Source organism: Engystomops pustulosus, chromosome 11 (assembly GCF_040894005.1).
Source record: "Engystomops pustulosus chromosome 11, aEngPut4.maternal, whole genome shotgun sequence".
NCBI classification, from domain to species: domain Eukaryota; kingdom Metazoa; phylum Chordata; class Amphibia; order Anura; family Leptodactylidae; genus Engystomops; species Engystomops pustulosus.
The window spans coordinates 84,974,105-84,989,944 of NC_092421.1; the positions used below are offsets into that span (position 1 = coordinate 84,974,105).

At 46.3% G+C, this 15,840-nt stretch overlaps 1 protein-coding gene across 3 annotated transcripts in view; it reads left to right on the plus strand.

Annotated features, from left to right (window-relative positions):
* Nucleotides 1-15,840, plus strand: part of ENTPD1 (ectonucleoside triphosphate diphosphohydrolase 1) — a 103,830-nt gene that overhangs the window by 6,781 nt on the left and 81,209 nt on the right. The window contains exon 3 of one of the 3 annotated variants that reach the window (XM_072131418.1): nt 62-282. The exons of the other annotated variants lie outside the window; for them this stretch is intronic. The gene's annotated coding sequence lies outside the window, so the exon portion shown is untranslated. The remainder of the gene's footprint in view (nt 1-61; nt 283-15,840) is intronic. 3 annotated transcript variants of the gene reach the window in all.

Below are 15,840 nucleotides of genomic sequence, written 5' to 3' on the forward strand. Positions count from 1 at the left end.
TTACATATTTCTATTGTGACTTATATTGACCAAAAGTTATTTTTGTAATTTTTTGCCTTAGCTACAAAATACCCAATTCCCCAGTCCCCTCCTGAAGAAGATGAACTCCTCCCAGCTGATGATACGTCATAGAATTTTTATTTGAAGAGCTCACAACAATATCACGATACAATAATCGTTCATAAACGAAAGAAGGAAATTCTGTTTTTGTTTCTACAATAACAATGCGGACGTTTCAGAAGAGAATCGTGTAAACTGTTTTTACATCGGCATGGAAACAATGTAAGCAAAGAACAAAAGTCAAATAGATAAATAAGCAGAAGAAAATGTTGGTTCTCGCTGGGATGAGAAGTAGTGGAAAAAGTTTAATTTTGGGTACTAGTAATGGCTTATCCAAGTAGGAGAGTTCAAAAGTATTAATGGTTTTATGACTCCTTGATGCTTTTGTATTGCAGAACTAAACCTCCTCTGCCGTTTTGGGTATACAACCTGTATGTAAAAATATTTGTCTCCATGGTTACAGACTACAACTAGAACATATATACCGTATATACTCGAGTATAAGCCGTGGCCCCTAATTTTACCACAAAAACCTGGGAAAACTTATTGTATAAGCCGAGGGTGGGAAATGCATTGGTCACAGCCTCCCCAGTATATAGCCTGCCGAACCCTGCCCCATAGTATATAGCCAGCACCTGCCCCCCAATATATAGCCTGCCGGACCCTGCCCCATAGTATATAGCCAGCACCTGCCCCCCAGTATATAGCCTGCCGGACCCTGCCCCATAGTATATAGCCAGCACCTGCCCCCCAATATATAGCCTGCCGGACCCTGCCCCATAGTATATAGCCAGCACCTGCCCCCCAATATATAGCCTGCCGGACCCTGCCCCATAGTATATAGCCAGCACCTGCCCCCCAATATATAGCCTGCCGGACCCTGCCCCATAGTATATAGCCATCACCTGCCTCCCAATATATAGCCTGCCGGACCCTGCCCCATAGTATATAGCCATCACCTGCCCCCCAATATATGGCCAGCCCCCTGCCCCAGTATAGAGCCAGCAGTGGGGAAGCCAGAAAGGTGAGTTCTAATATATTTTTTACATATATTTTTTGATTTTTTATATACATTTTTTTGTGCTGAAAAACTAGACTTATACTCAAGTATATATGGTGTGTATGTATATATATATATATATATATATATATATATATATATACACTCACCGGCCACTTTATTAGGTACACCGTGCTAGTAACGGGTTGGACCCCCTTTTGCCTTCAGAACTGCCTCCATTCTTCGTGGCATAGATACAACAAGGTGCTGGAAGCTCCTCAGAGATTTTGCTCCATAGTGACATGATGGCATCACACAGTTGCCGCAGATTTGTCGGCTGCACATCCATGATGCGAATCTCCCGTTCCACCACATCCCAAAGATGCTCTATTGGATTGAGATCTGGTGACTGTGGAGGCCATTTGTGTCCAGTGACCTCATTGTCATGTTCAAGAAACCAGTCTGAGATGCTTCCAGCTTTATGACATGGCGCATTATCCTGCTGAAAGTAGCCATCAGATGTTACAGGGTACATTGTGCTCATAAAGGGATGGACATGGTCAGCAACAATACTCAGGTAGGCTGTGGCGTTACCAAGGGGCCCAAAGAGTGCCAAGAAAATATTCCCCACACCATGACACCACCACCACCAGCCTGACCCGCTGATACAAGGCAGGATGGATCCATGACACCACCACCACCAGCCTGACCCGCTGATACAAGGCAGGATGGATCCATGACACCACCACCACCAGCCTGACCCGCTGATACAAGGCAGGATGGATCCATGACACCACCACCACCAGCCTGACCCGCTGATACAAGGCAGGATGGATCCATGACACCACCACCACCAGCCTGACCCACTGATACAAGGCAGGATGGATCCATGACACCAGCACCACCAGCCTGACCCGCTGATACAAGGCAGGATGGATCCATGACACCACCAGCACCAGCCTGAGCCGCTGATACAAGGCAGGATGGATCCATGACACCACCACCACCAGCCTGACCCGCTGATACAAGGCAGGATGGATCCATGACACCACCACCAGCCTGACCCGCTGATACAAGGCAGGATGGATCCATGACACCACCACCACCAGCCTGACCCGCTGATACAAGGCAGGATGGATCCATGACACCACCAGCACCAGCCTGACCCGCTGATACAAGGCAGGATGGATCCATGCTTTCATGTTGTTGACGCCAAATTCTGACCCTACCATCCGAATGTCGCAGCAGAAATCGGGACTCATCAGACCAGACAACGTTTTTCCAATCTTCTACTGTCCAATTTCCATGAGCTTGTGCAAATTGTAGCCTCAGTTTCCTGTTCTTAGCTGAAAGGAGTGGCACCCGGTGTGGTCTTCTGCTGCTGTAGCCCATCTGCCTCAAAGTTGGACGTACTGTGCGTTCAGAGATGCTCTTCTGCCTACCTTGGTTGTAACGGGTGGCGATTTGAGTCACTGTTGCCTTTCTATCAGCTCGAACCAGTCTGCCCATTCTCCTCTGACCTCTGGCATCAACAAGGCATTTCCGCCCACAGAACTGCCGCTCACTGGATGTTTTTTCTTTTTTGGACCATTCTCTGTAAACCCTAGAGATGGTTGTGCGTGAAAATCCCAGTAGATCAGCAGTTTCTGAAATACTCAGACCAGCCCTTCTGGCACCAACAACCATGCCACGTTCAAAGGCCACAAATCACCTTTCTTCCTCATACTGATGCTCGGTTTGAACTGCAGGAGATTGTCTTGACCATGTCTACATGCCTAAATGCACTGATTGCCGCCATGTGATTGGCTGATTAGAAATTAAGTGTTAACGAGCAGTTGGACAGGTGTACCTAATAAAGTGGCCGGTGAGTGTATATCGATGTATCCATAAGTAATTTTGATGCACAGAGATATGTGCTCCTCGCTGTGGTCAGTCCGTGAGATCCAACCAACGCAACGTGATGCACCAGACCCCATCTCGTAGCTCCGGCCTTAGTTCCTACTATAAGTGTCCCTTTTTTCTACCCAGGAAATCTTTTCGTAAAAATGCTGATTCATCAGGCTCCACATCTGAGACTTCAGTAATCCCTCAGTTCCGCCACTTCTTATCATTTTTACTGTAAGCTCCATTCCATTCTTACTGTGTCATTCCAAAACTAAGCTTTATTTTCCCTCCTATTATGCATTTAACATGGGAACAATGCCAGATTTTGTCACTTGTGTTGAAAGATTTGTGTTTTCTTTTCTCTCTTTCTACTTGTCTTCTAGAGTGTTTAGTGAAAGTGATTTGCAATAATGACAAACAGTATCCTTGTGATACAAAATTATATAGTCTGGCACCTACATCTGGTACCAGACAATCTAAAAAGTCACAAAGCCAGACGTGGAAGACTGAGTGACCTCAGCTTATATTAACCAGTTTTTAATAATTTTATCCCTGCTGTAATGGAAATCGTGTCTCCATAGATTAAAGAGATTGGGCCACATTTATCAGAATTAGTGCAGTCCGTACTATCTGAAGTTTGCATGTGGAGTGTGGAGGGAGCTCCAGATTCATGAATCTGGTGCCCCCGCCACTGCTCGGTAAGTCTGCACCATTTTTTTGGTGCAACTTTGTTAAAGGAAACTTACCATGTGATGTGATGCAGTATGAAGCAAACATACCTTGTGAATGCTGTAGCTACACTGATGCCGGATCATATCTTGGTTAATCTTTGAGCTGAGTGGTTTTTCGGATAAAACAGATATAACATTATGATAATGAGGCTCTGTGGCTTCTATGTCTGCTTTGGCGCTTGCTTTGCCGCTTCTCATAGCAGGAGAGTTTCTCACTGATTGCATCATCATGTACTGCAATTTACTTCCTGCCAGACAGAATAATCAATTGCTGCACCATCCCCCAGCTGCTGTGTATGAGTCATCCAGCTCAGGTGGATTAGTGCTTGACTAGTCATGCTTTATTTAGCAGCCATTTTAATTCCAAGCTCCCTTGTAATGTGTAAGCCAGCCTGTCCCAGCTTTCCCAAGGTCCTGAATGGTATAATTGATTTTTTGGCAAAACTACTCAGCTCAGGGATTAACCAAGATATGATCCTGCATCAGTGTAGCTACAGCATTCTCAGGGTATGTTTGCTTCATAATGCATCACATCACATGGTAGATTTCCTTTAATGCTGCAAAATTGTGGTGCACGTCAGTAATTATATATGTGGCGCAAACACAAACTAAGCAGCAGGACACAGAGCAGCTGCAACACAAAACTTGGGCAGACACTTTATAAATACATGTACAAGCAGTCTGCACCTTCTTTTCAGTGCAAAGTCAGACAGAAAACTGGAGCAATAAATGTGGCCCATTGTCTGATATAACATAGGTCATAAATTGGAGTGTAAGGAGCCGGAAGCAGATGGAGTTCTGAATTGTGTAGGGACCTGAGCACCCGCAGTCCTTTTAACCCTTTATAGTAGGAAAGGTAAATTATTGGGGGAAAGAAAGGGAAGATCACATTTCTTGGTTAAAGACTTGACATAGATTTTAGACTACTCCCTTAACCGGTTAAGGACCGGGCCCTTTCCCGTTTTTTCATTTCCATTTTTCACTCCCCACCTTCAAAATTCTATAACTTTTTTATTTTTACACGTAAAAAGCTATGTGACGGCACTTCATAGTGATGGTATTAAATATTCCATGCCATGTACTGGGAAGCGGGAAAAAAATTCCAAATGCAGTGAAAAATCGCATTTGTGTCGTATTCTTGTGGGCTTGGATATTACGGCTTTCACTTCACGCAACAAATGACGCATCTAATTTATTCTTTGGGTCAGTACGATTACAGGGATACCAAATTTGTATAGGTTTTATAATGTTTTCATACATTTACAAAAATTAAAACATCATGAACAAAAATTTTTTTTTTATTTTGCCGTCTTCTTGTGCTTATAACTTTTTCATACTTTGGTGTATGGAGTTGAGGGTGGTGTCGTCTTTTGCGACTTCTGATGATGTTTTCAATGATATTATTTTTAGGACTGTACGACCTTTGGATCACTTTTTATAGAATTTTTAATTTTTTTTTTAAATGGCAAAAAAGTGCCAGTTTTGACTTTGGACGCGATTTTCTGTTACGGGGTTAAACGCAGTGAAAAACCGTTATCATGTTTTGATAGATCGGGCATTTTCGGACGCGGCGATACCTGATGTGTTTATGATTTTTACTGTTTATTTATATTTATATCAATTCTAGGGAAAGGGGGGGGGGGTGATTTGAATTTTAGGTTTTTTTTTTATAATTTTTTTTTTTTAACTTTTTTTTTAATTTTTATTTTTACTATTTTTCAGACTCCCTAGGGTACTTTAACCGTAGGTTGTCTGATCGATCCTATCATATACTGCCATACTACAGTACACTACAGTATGGCAGTATATGGGGATTTTACTACTCATACATTACAATGTGCTGATAGCACATTGTAATGAATGGGTTAACCTGAAGTAGCTTTGGGTCTTCGTGAGACCCGAAGCTACCATGGCAACGGAACGCCACTCCCCGATGACGTCACGGGAGCGGCGATCCTCGGAAAGATGGCGGCGCCCATGCCCTTTGCCGGTGGCGTTCTGCAAGAAAACACCCGCGATCGGTGCCGGCACTGATCGCGGGTGTTACCGGTAAGCCTTTGCTGCAATATGCAGCAGAGACTTACCGGCTGTGGAGAGGGCTCGGCCCGCGAGCCCTTTCCATTCATTGGAATGCGACCGCCGCAGTGAATACACGGCGGGCGGTCGCGAACCGGTTAAACAATGTATGAGCATAGAACATCAGACCTAAAAACATGATCAGAGAGGTTCAACATTCTGAGTTTAGAACATTGATCCACCAATCAGGACCCTCATTAATTAGCGAAAGGAGGTAGTGGCTGCACATAGCCCCTCTTGCTTTAGAGGACAGGGTGATTATCTAAAAATGCTATGGGATTTATTTACTAAGAGCTGCGGATCGCACTTTTGTTGGACTTTCCGACGTTTTCGGGGATTGCGTGGCTTGGACAGGTATTTAACAGGTGTCTGCGCTGGCATTGTGTCGCACACAATCGATTTTTGGCGCAGCTGGGCTGCTTTCATGCAACACAAATCAGGGGCTGGCTGTCGGAGGATCCGACTAATTCGGACTGAGCGCGGGATTTAACTTTCAAATTGAGTCGCAAGCCCAAGCACTTACATGCACCAGGAAGAAGAAGGTGAACTCTGGGGACCTGAGCGGGGAAGCGACACATGCAAGATATCGGGCGCAGGATCTTAGTGACTCCCCGCACAGCGCATTATTCACGGACAATGCACTTACATGCACCAGGAAGAAGAAGGTGAACTCCGGGGACCTGAGCGGGGAAGCGACACATGCAGGATATCGGCCGCAGGATCTTAGTGACTCCCTGCACAGCGCATTATACACGGACCATGCACTTACATGCACCAGGAGAAGAAGGTGAACTCCGGGGACCTGAGCGGGGAAGTGACACATGCAGGATATCGGGCGCACAATCTTACTGACTCCCCGCACAGCGCATTATACACGGACAATGCACTTACATGCACCAGGAAGAAGAAGGTGAACTCCGGGGACCTGAGCAGGGAAGCGACACATGCAGGATATCAGACGCACGATCTTAGTGACTCCACGCACAGCGCATTATACACGGACAATGCACTTACATGCACCAGGAAGAAGAAGGTGAACTCCGGGGACCTGAGCAGGGAAGCGATACATGCAGGATATCAGGTGCAGGATCCCAGCGTCAGCATGGGTTTATGAGAGATCAGTCCTGTCAGACTAATCTGATTGGTTTCTACGAGGAGGTAAGTTCCAGACTGGATCTGGGGGACGCTGTGGATGTTGTATATCTGGACTTCTCAAAGGCATTTGACACCGTGCCACATATAAGGTTGGTATATAAAATGAGACTGCTGGGAGTAGGAGAAAATCTGTGTATTTGGGTAAGTATTTGGCTTAGTGATAGAAAACAGAGGGTGGTCATTAATGGCACATTCTCAGATTGGGTTGATGTTAACAGTGGAGTGCCACAGGGGTCAGTATTGGGGCCACTTCTTTTTAATATTTTTATTAATGACCTTAGCAAAAAATCTACAGAGTTGAAGGAGTGGCACAATGATAATCTGGATTGAAATCCGTGTGGGTGCAGGCTCCAGGGAATCCGGCTCAAAGACTCCTTTAGCACAATAAATCCAACGACAGGGAAGCAGCACTCCAATTGAATAGTGGTATTTATTTCACCAGTGGAAAAGATACAACGTTTCAGCTAACTCTATGTAGCCATTTTCAAGACCTTGTAGTGGGTTTACACAGTCAAGTTTCAATATTTGCAGATGATACTAAGCTGTGTAAAGTAATAAATACTGAGGTCGATAGTTTAGCATTACAGAGGGATTTGTGGAAGCTTGAGGGATGGGCAGAGAAATGGTTGATGAGGTTTAATGTAGATAAATGTAAAGTTATGCACTTGGGCCATGGAAACAAAAAGTATAATTATGTTCTAAACGGTCAATTACTTAGTAAAACTGAAGCTGAAAAGGACTTGGGCGTATTGGTGGATGGTAAACTTATTTTTAGTGACCAGAGCCAGGCGGCTGCTGCTAAAGCAAATAAAATAATGGAATGTATCAAGAGAGGAATAGATTCTCATGATAAAGACATAGTTTTGCCCTTATACAAATCCCTGGTCAGACCACACATGGAATATTGTGTACAGTTTTGGGCACCAGTGTATAAAAAGGATATAGTAGAGCTGGAACGGGTGCAGAGGAGAGCAACCAGGATTATTAGGGGAATGGGGGAACTAGAATACACTGACAGATTAAAAAATTTGGGATTATTCAGTTTAGAATAAAGACGACTGAGGGGAGACCTCATTACAATGTACAAATACCTGAACGGACAGTACAAGGATCTCTCCAAAGATCTTTTTATACCTCGGCCTGTGACCAGGACAAGGGGGCATCCTCTACGCCTAGAGGAGAGGCGATTCTACCATCACCATAGACAGGGGGCATCCTCTGCACCTACAGGAGAGGCGATTCTACCATCACCATAGACAGGGGACATCCTCTACACCTAGAGGAGAGGCGATTTTACCATCACCATAGACAAAGGTTCTTTACTGTAAGAGCAGTGAGACTGTGGAACTCTCTGCCGCAGGAGGTTGTTATGGCCGACTCTATGTACATGTTCAAGAGAGGCCTGGATGACTTTCTGGAGAGAAAAAATATCACGGGTTATGGGGATAAAACATTTATTTAATTCTTAAAGGTTGGACTTGATGGACTTGCGTCTCCTTCCAGCCTTATATACTATGATACTATGATCTTAGTGACTCCCCGCACAGTGCATTATACACGGACAATGCACTTACATGCACCAGGAAGAAGAAGGTGAACCCTGGGGACCTGAGCGGGGAAGTGACACATGCAGGATATCGGGAGCAGGATCTTAGTGACTCCCCGCACAGCGCATTATACACGGACAATGCACTTACATGCACCAGGAAGAAGAAGGTGAACTCCGGGGACCTGAGCGGGGAAGCGACACATGCAGGATATCGGGCGCACAATCTTAGTGACTCCCTGCACAGCACATTATACACGGACAATGCACTTACATGCACCAGGAAGAAGAAGGTGAACTTCGGGGACCTGAGCGGGGAAGCGACACATGCAGGATATCGGGCGCACGATCTTAGTGACTCCCCACACAGCGCATTATACACGGACAATGCACTTACATGCACCAGGAAGAAGAAGGTGAACTCCGGGGACCTGAGCGGGGAAGTGACACATGCAGGATATCGGGCGCACGATCTTAGTGACTCCCCGCACAGCACATTATACACGGACAATGCACTTACATGCACCAGGAAGAAGAAGGTGAACTCCGGGGACCTGAGCAGGGAAGCGACACATGCAGGATATCGGGCGCACGATCTTAGTGACTCCCCGCACAGCGCATTATACACGGACAATGCACTTACATGCACCAGGAAGAAGAAGGAGAACTCCGGGGACCTGAGTGGGGAAGCGACACATGCAGGATATCGGGTGCAGGATCTTAGTGACTCCCCGCACAGCGCATTATACACGGACAATGCACTTACATGCACCAGGAAGAAGAAGGTGAACTCCGGGGACCTGAGCGGGGAAGCGACACATGCAGGATATCGGGCGCAGGATCTTAGTGACTCCCCGCACAGCGCATTATACACGGACAATGCACTTACATGCACCAGGAAGAAGAAGGTGAACTACGGGGACCTGAGCGGGGAAGCGACACATGCAGGATATCGGGCGCAGGATCTTAGTGACTCCCCGCACAGTGCAATATACACGGACAATGCACCTCGGGGATCATGACAGGACCGGGTAAGTAAATGTTCCCCACTGGGTAACACAGCTTTGCACCTACCATGTGCCACATATAATACTGGTGTTTTCTTCTGGGGCCTCTAAGACCTCCGCAGGGCCCAGGTGAGGCCGACATTTCTTCAAAGCAGGTATTTAAGTACTTAGCATGTCTCAGTAATACGTTTTCTTCTTTGTTACCTGTCATTTATTTTTGTAGCCATTTAATTCTTTGAAACCAGAATTAAACACCCTCCTGACATCCAGACCATAATAAGATGATTTATGAATCCCCCTAATGGCTCTGTGTATACAGCGGTAATGAGCGCTAAGGATTAACGTACATTTCTTCAGAAGTGGGAGAATATAAGCTTCACTTACACCTCCACCTAAAGTCATAGACAATATTTTAAATGGTTTGGGTAAGAACACTTTCACCCAAAGCACATAACACGCCACTTCTGTCATAAATTCATTATATATACACTCACCGGCCACTTTATTAGGTACACCTGTCCAACTGCTCGTTAACACTTAATTTCTAATCAGCCAATCACATGGCGGCAGCTCAGTGCATTTAGGCATGTAGACATGGTCAAGACAATCTCCTGCAGTTCTCCCGAGCATCAGTATGGGGAAGAAAGGTGATTTGTGGCCTGTGAACGTGGCATGGTTGTTGGTGCCAGAAGGGCTGGTCTGAGTATTTCAGAAACTGCTGATCTACTGGGATTTTCACGCACAACCATCTCTAGGGTTTCCAGAGAATGGTCCGAAAAAGAAAAAACATCCAGTGAGCGGCAGTTCTGTGGGCGGAAATGCCTTGTTGATGCCAGAGGTCAGAGGAGGATGGGCAGACTGGTTCGAGCTGATAGAAAGGCAACAGTGACTCAAATCACCACCCGTTACAACCAAGGTAGGCAGAAGAGCATCTCTGAACGCACAGTACGTCCAACTTTGAGGCAGATGGGCTACAGCAGCAGAAGACCACACCGGGTGCCACTCCTTTCAGCTAAGAACAGGAAACTGAGGCTACAATTTGCACAAGCTCATCGAAATTGGACAGTAGAAGATTGGAAAAACGTTGCCTGGTCTGATGAGTCTCGATTTCTGCTGCGACATTCGGATGGTAGGGTCAGAATTTGGCGTCAACAACATGAAAGCATGGATCCATCCTACCTTGTATCAGCGGGTCAGGCTGGTGGTGGTGGTGTCATGGATCCATCCTGCCTTGTATCAGCGGGTCAGGCTGGTGGTGGTGGTGTCATGGATCCATCCTGCCTTGTATCAGCGGCTCAGGCTGGTGGTGTCATGGATCCATCCTGCCTTGTATCAGCGGCTCAGGCTGGTGGTGGTGGTGTCATGGATCCATCCTGCCTTGTATCAGCGGGTCAGGCTGGTGGTGGTGGTGTCATGGATCCATCCTGCCTTGTATCAGCGGCTCAGGCTGGTGGTGGTGGTGTCATGGATCCATCCTGCCTTGTATCAACGGCTCAGGCTGGTGCTGGTGGTGTCATGGATCCATCCTGCCTTGTATCAGCGGGTCAGGCTGGTGGTGGTGGTGTCATGGATCCATCCTGCCTTGTATCAGCGGGTCAGGCTGGTGGTGGTGGTGTCATGGATCCATCCTGCCTTGTATCAGCGGGTCAGGCTGGTGGTGGTGGTGTCATGGTGTCTTTGGGCCCCTTGGTAACGCCACAGCCTACCTGAGTATTGTTGCTGCCCATGTCCATCCCTTTATGAGCACAATGTCCCCTGTAACATCTGATGGCTACTTTCAGCAGGATAATGCGCCATGTCATAAAGCTGGAAGCATCTCAGACTGGTTTCTTGAACATGACAATGAGGTCACTGGACACAAATGGCTCCACAGTCACCAGATCTCAATCCAATAGAGCATCTTTGGGATGTGGTGGAACGGGAGATTCGCATCATGGATGTGCAGCCGACAAATCTGCGGCAACTGTGTGATGCCATCATGTCAATATGGAGCAAAATCTCTGAGGAGCTTCCAGCACCTTGTTGTATCTATGCCACGAAGAGTTGAGGCAGTTCTGAAGGCAAAAGGGGGTCCAACCCGTTACTAGCATGGTGTACCTAATAAAGTGGCCGCTGAGTGTATATAATTTCTTAGCATGCACTTTGAGTAATGTGACCACTAATATGGCCCTGCTTCTTGTCTTGTTTCTAGGAATGGCTTCTGCCAAATCCCTGAACCTATTCCCTAAACCCCCAAAAACAGAAGGACCTGCAAGAATTTGGCTTCCTTTCCCTGAGCTCTTCTGCCTACAACAGGGCATTTGTATCCAAAGTTATGTAACATTATGTGATCTAACAGAATAGACCATTAAAGGTCCCTTCTCTGTCTCCAAAATGGATCCCCTGGTGAGATGAGTAGATGATGAGTATGGCCCTTGTACTACTACTATTGGGACTGTTATGGGATCCGGCAAGTAGCAAGCAATGGGGTCAGTCTATATGCAGTTGGGTGCTCAGCTGGACATATAGATAAGTGTAAGTATCAGCAGAGGGTCACACACCTGTAGTATTTGCATTTTTTCTGCGGTGATACATAGCAGAAAGATACCAAGTAGGAAATTAATGGAGAAGTCTATTCTACAGAAAGGGTATACTATGGATGTCTCAGACTGCTTTAAAGGGAACCTGTCATCAGTAACTGGCCTAATAACCCACTACCAGTATATTTACAAAGAACTTTATGCCTTCTAGCTTTCGTGGTGCAGTGTGGTGGCATCAACCTGAAAATCAACTTTGAAGTAAGATGTCATTTGGATGGATAAAGTTAAGGAGGCGGAGAGTTTAACATTGAAGTCAAGGTGGGGAGCACCAAACGCCTTCTCCTCTGTCATCGACATCATGCATTGGACTTCAGGAGATCTGGTTAGTGATATTGACGGTCCTGCATTCATAAACAAAGGGCTTTCTGAGGCAGGTAAAGCTTGATTTCAATGTTAAAATCCCCGCCTCCTTGACTTTATACAACCAAGTTATATCTCACTTCAAAGTTGATTTTCTGGATGATGCTACTGCACTGGGTCATGAAAAAAACACCATCTGGAAGGTGTTAAACTGCTTGGCAACATCCTGCTAGTGGTTTATTAGGTCAATTTCTGCTGACAGGTTCCCTTTAAGATATCCCAGCATTTGTCCCCCTAAAATACACATAAATGTCCCTGTTTGTTGAAATGAGTGTAATCCACATCCACTTCACATGAAAACCTGTACTTCTGGGATGTATTTTAGGGCAGCAATGAACCAGCGGAGCAGAAATGTGCCATATAATCCTCTACTTAGAGGGAGGTGTTAGCTTGATTTTTGCAGTGAAACCTGCTATCTTCCATCTACGCCCCTGACCATGTGCCTTCATTTTTGGCATTTTATACAGCCGGACTATACCTCGTGTATAATTGTTTAGTCACAATAACTATAATTGCCAGTATATGACACTATGTTGGCATGACAGCAGCCCTTTCACTCTGGCAGCATAATAAAGACGTTCCTTGCTTACACGTCGTCGTGACTTGCAGCTATTTATTATCTATTTTTCCATTGTCTCCTCTCCAAAATGTCCTTAGCGCCGAGATCAAGTGGAGAAGGAGTCATCATTCTGCCTGCATTGTGTCTCTCGCCTGGCATCTTTATACACTGTGTCACAGAGTCAGCATCATATGCCATGCACACCATCCGCTGCCAGAGGCGACAAGGCGGCACTTCAAAGAGCCGACATTTACAAGAGCTTTCTTGTGGTTTGTTTTGTGCTTTAAAAAATATAGTAAGGCATTTAGTGGGACGTTGTAACATTAGAGACGTTGCTCATTGTGCAAAGAAGAATAGCGCTGGGGCTACTGGAGGCTTGTGGGATCATAGAATAAGAAATATGAGTCAGCTGTATCCCAGGCTTGGACGTCTGCCCCGCTCCCTATTCATTTCAGTGGGAAATAGTTTTTAGCTATTCTTTTCCCAGAAGGCATAATCAGGCATTGTACTCCTAAATCCACTGGACTCTGATGAGGCTGAGATGTTTTACTCTATAATATTGTATTTGTTTTGTCTAAGTTTTGGGAACTATGGCCATTACAGTAATGTCCGGGACCATAACGGACCTCCATTCAGCATGGGTTATGTATGCTGCTAGTGTTGTCTTTTAGGACCTTTGGACCCCCTCAGTCACAATGGCTCTGGTTAGCCACAAAATTCTTGAAGGGATTGTAGGAACTTAGAAAGTTATGCCCTATACCCAGGACACAAGCTGATTGCTGAGGGTCCAACCACTGGGACCTTGTCCACCGATGACAAGTTTGGGACCCCCCGCAGTCTGGAGAACGAGCATGTGTCCTCCCGCGCCTTTCAGTAGTAGCTTTGGGAATTGCAGAGAACAGTATCTCCTGCACTCTAATAGACAATGAATGGGAGTGCCAGAGTCAATTTCTGATGCTCTGATACTATTTAAAGGGAACCTGTCACCAGGAGAGCCATTTTTAGCACTCCCCCAGTCCCCACAGAGCATAGTACATACGCTGCCAAAGTGTTTTTGTATAAAAAAAATAGGTTTTACAGAAAAAAAGATATGTTATATTGTACCTTTCATTAGCATCTGCTGTGTGACTAGGCACTCGTCCCCTGGGAGGGGCTGGAAAGGAGCAGTGTTTTTTATGGGTGTTTTCATATATTTGAAAAGGTCACATGGAGGAGCTGTTTCCCAAGGGTGGGGGGGGGGGAAACTGCTCCTTTCCAGCCCCTCCCAATTAGCAACTGCCTAGTCTCACAGCAGATGCTAATGAAAGGTACAATATTACATATCTTTTTTCTGTAAAACCTATTTTTTATACAAAAACACTTTGGCAGTGTATGTACTATGCTCTGTGGGGTAGGGGGGAGTGCTAAAAATGGCTCTCCTGGTGACAGGTTCCCTTTAATGGAGCTGGGCTTGGCCCCGCTAGAAAATAACCTGTGTGCCAGAAAACTCAGTATTGTGGTGCAGCTAACTAACCCAACTAATAGGAGGTGCAAAGTGGGACTCGTCAGTCTTAAACCGCACCAGATTAATCATCCAGGATCAGATACAACGGCCCGCACCTAACATTCTGGATGCGCCAGTTTTCTGTCTGACTAGAAAGTGCGTCTTTGGATCTCGCACATGTATTTATGAAGTGTCTGCGCCAGTTTTGTGTCGGGGCTGCATGCTGTGTATTAAAGGTGCACCCTCAAACAGATCACACATCCAGAGCAGTGCAAGGGGCGCCATATAATTGAAGAGCGTGCACCAGTATTCAACTACCTACACCCTGCACATTCATGAGGCAAATCTGGGGCAGCAGAGAAATGTCTACTTTTACTCTGCACTGGTCTAAAGACAAACACACTGGCGGGGAGTCACTATGATTGTGTGTCCGATATCCTGCATGTGTCGCTTCCCCGCTCAGGTCCCCAGAGTTCACCTTCTTCTTCCTGGTGCATGTAAGTGCATTGTCCGTGTATAATGCGCTGTGCGGGGAGTCACTAAGATCCTGCGCCCGATATCCTGCATGTGTCTCTTCCCCGCTCAGGTCCCCGGAGTTCACCTTCTTCTTCCTGGTGCATGTAAGTGCATTGTCTGTGTATAATGCGCCGTGCGGGGAGTCACTAAGATCGTGTGTCGATATCCTGCATGTGTCGCTTCCCCGCTCAGGTCCCTGGAGTTCACCTTCTTCTTCCTGGTGCATGTAAGTGCATTGTCCGTGTATAATGCGCTGTGCGGGGAGTCACTAAGATCCTGCGCCCGATATCCAGCATGTGTCGCTTCCCTGCTCAGGTCCCCGGAGTTCACCTTCTTCTTCCTGGTGCATGTAAGTGCATTGTCCGTGTGTAATGCGCTGTGCGGGGAGTCACTAAGATCATGCGCCCGATATCCTGCATGTGTCACTTCCCCGCTCAGGTCCCTGGAGTTCACCATCTTATTACTGGTGCATATAAGTCCATTGTCCGTGTATAATGTGCTGTGCGGAGAGTCACTAAGATCGTGCGCCCGATATCCTGCATATGTCGCTTCCCCGCTCAGGTCCCCGGAGTTCACCTTCTTCTTCCCGGTGCATGTAAGTGCATTGTCCGTGTATAATGCGCTGTGCGGGGAGTCACTAAGATCCTGCACCCGATATCCTGCATGTGTCGCTTCCCCGCTCAGGTCCCAGGAGTTCACCTTCTTCTTCCTGGTGCATGTAAGTGCATTGTCTGTGTATAATGCGCCGTGCGGGGAGTCACTAAGATCGTGTGTCGATATCCTGCATGTGTCGCTTCCCCGCTCAGGTCCCTGGAGTTCACCTTCTTCTTCCTGGTGCATGTAAGTGCATTGTCCGTGTATAATGCGCTGTGCGGGGAGTCACT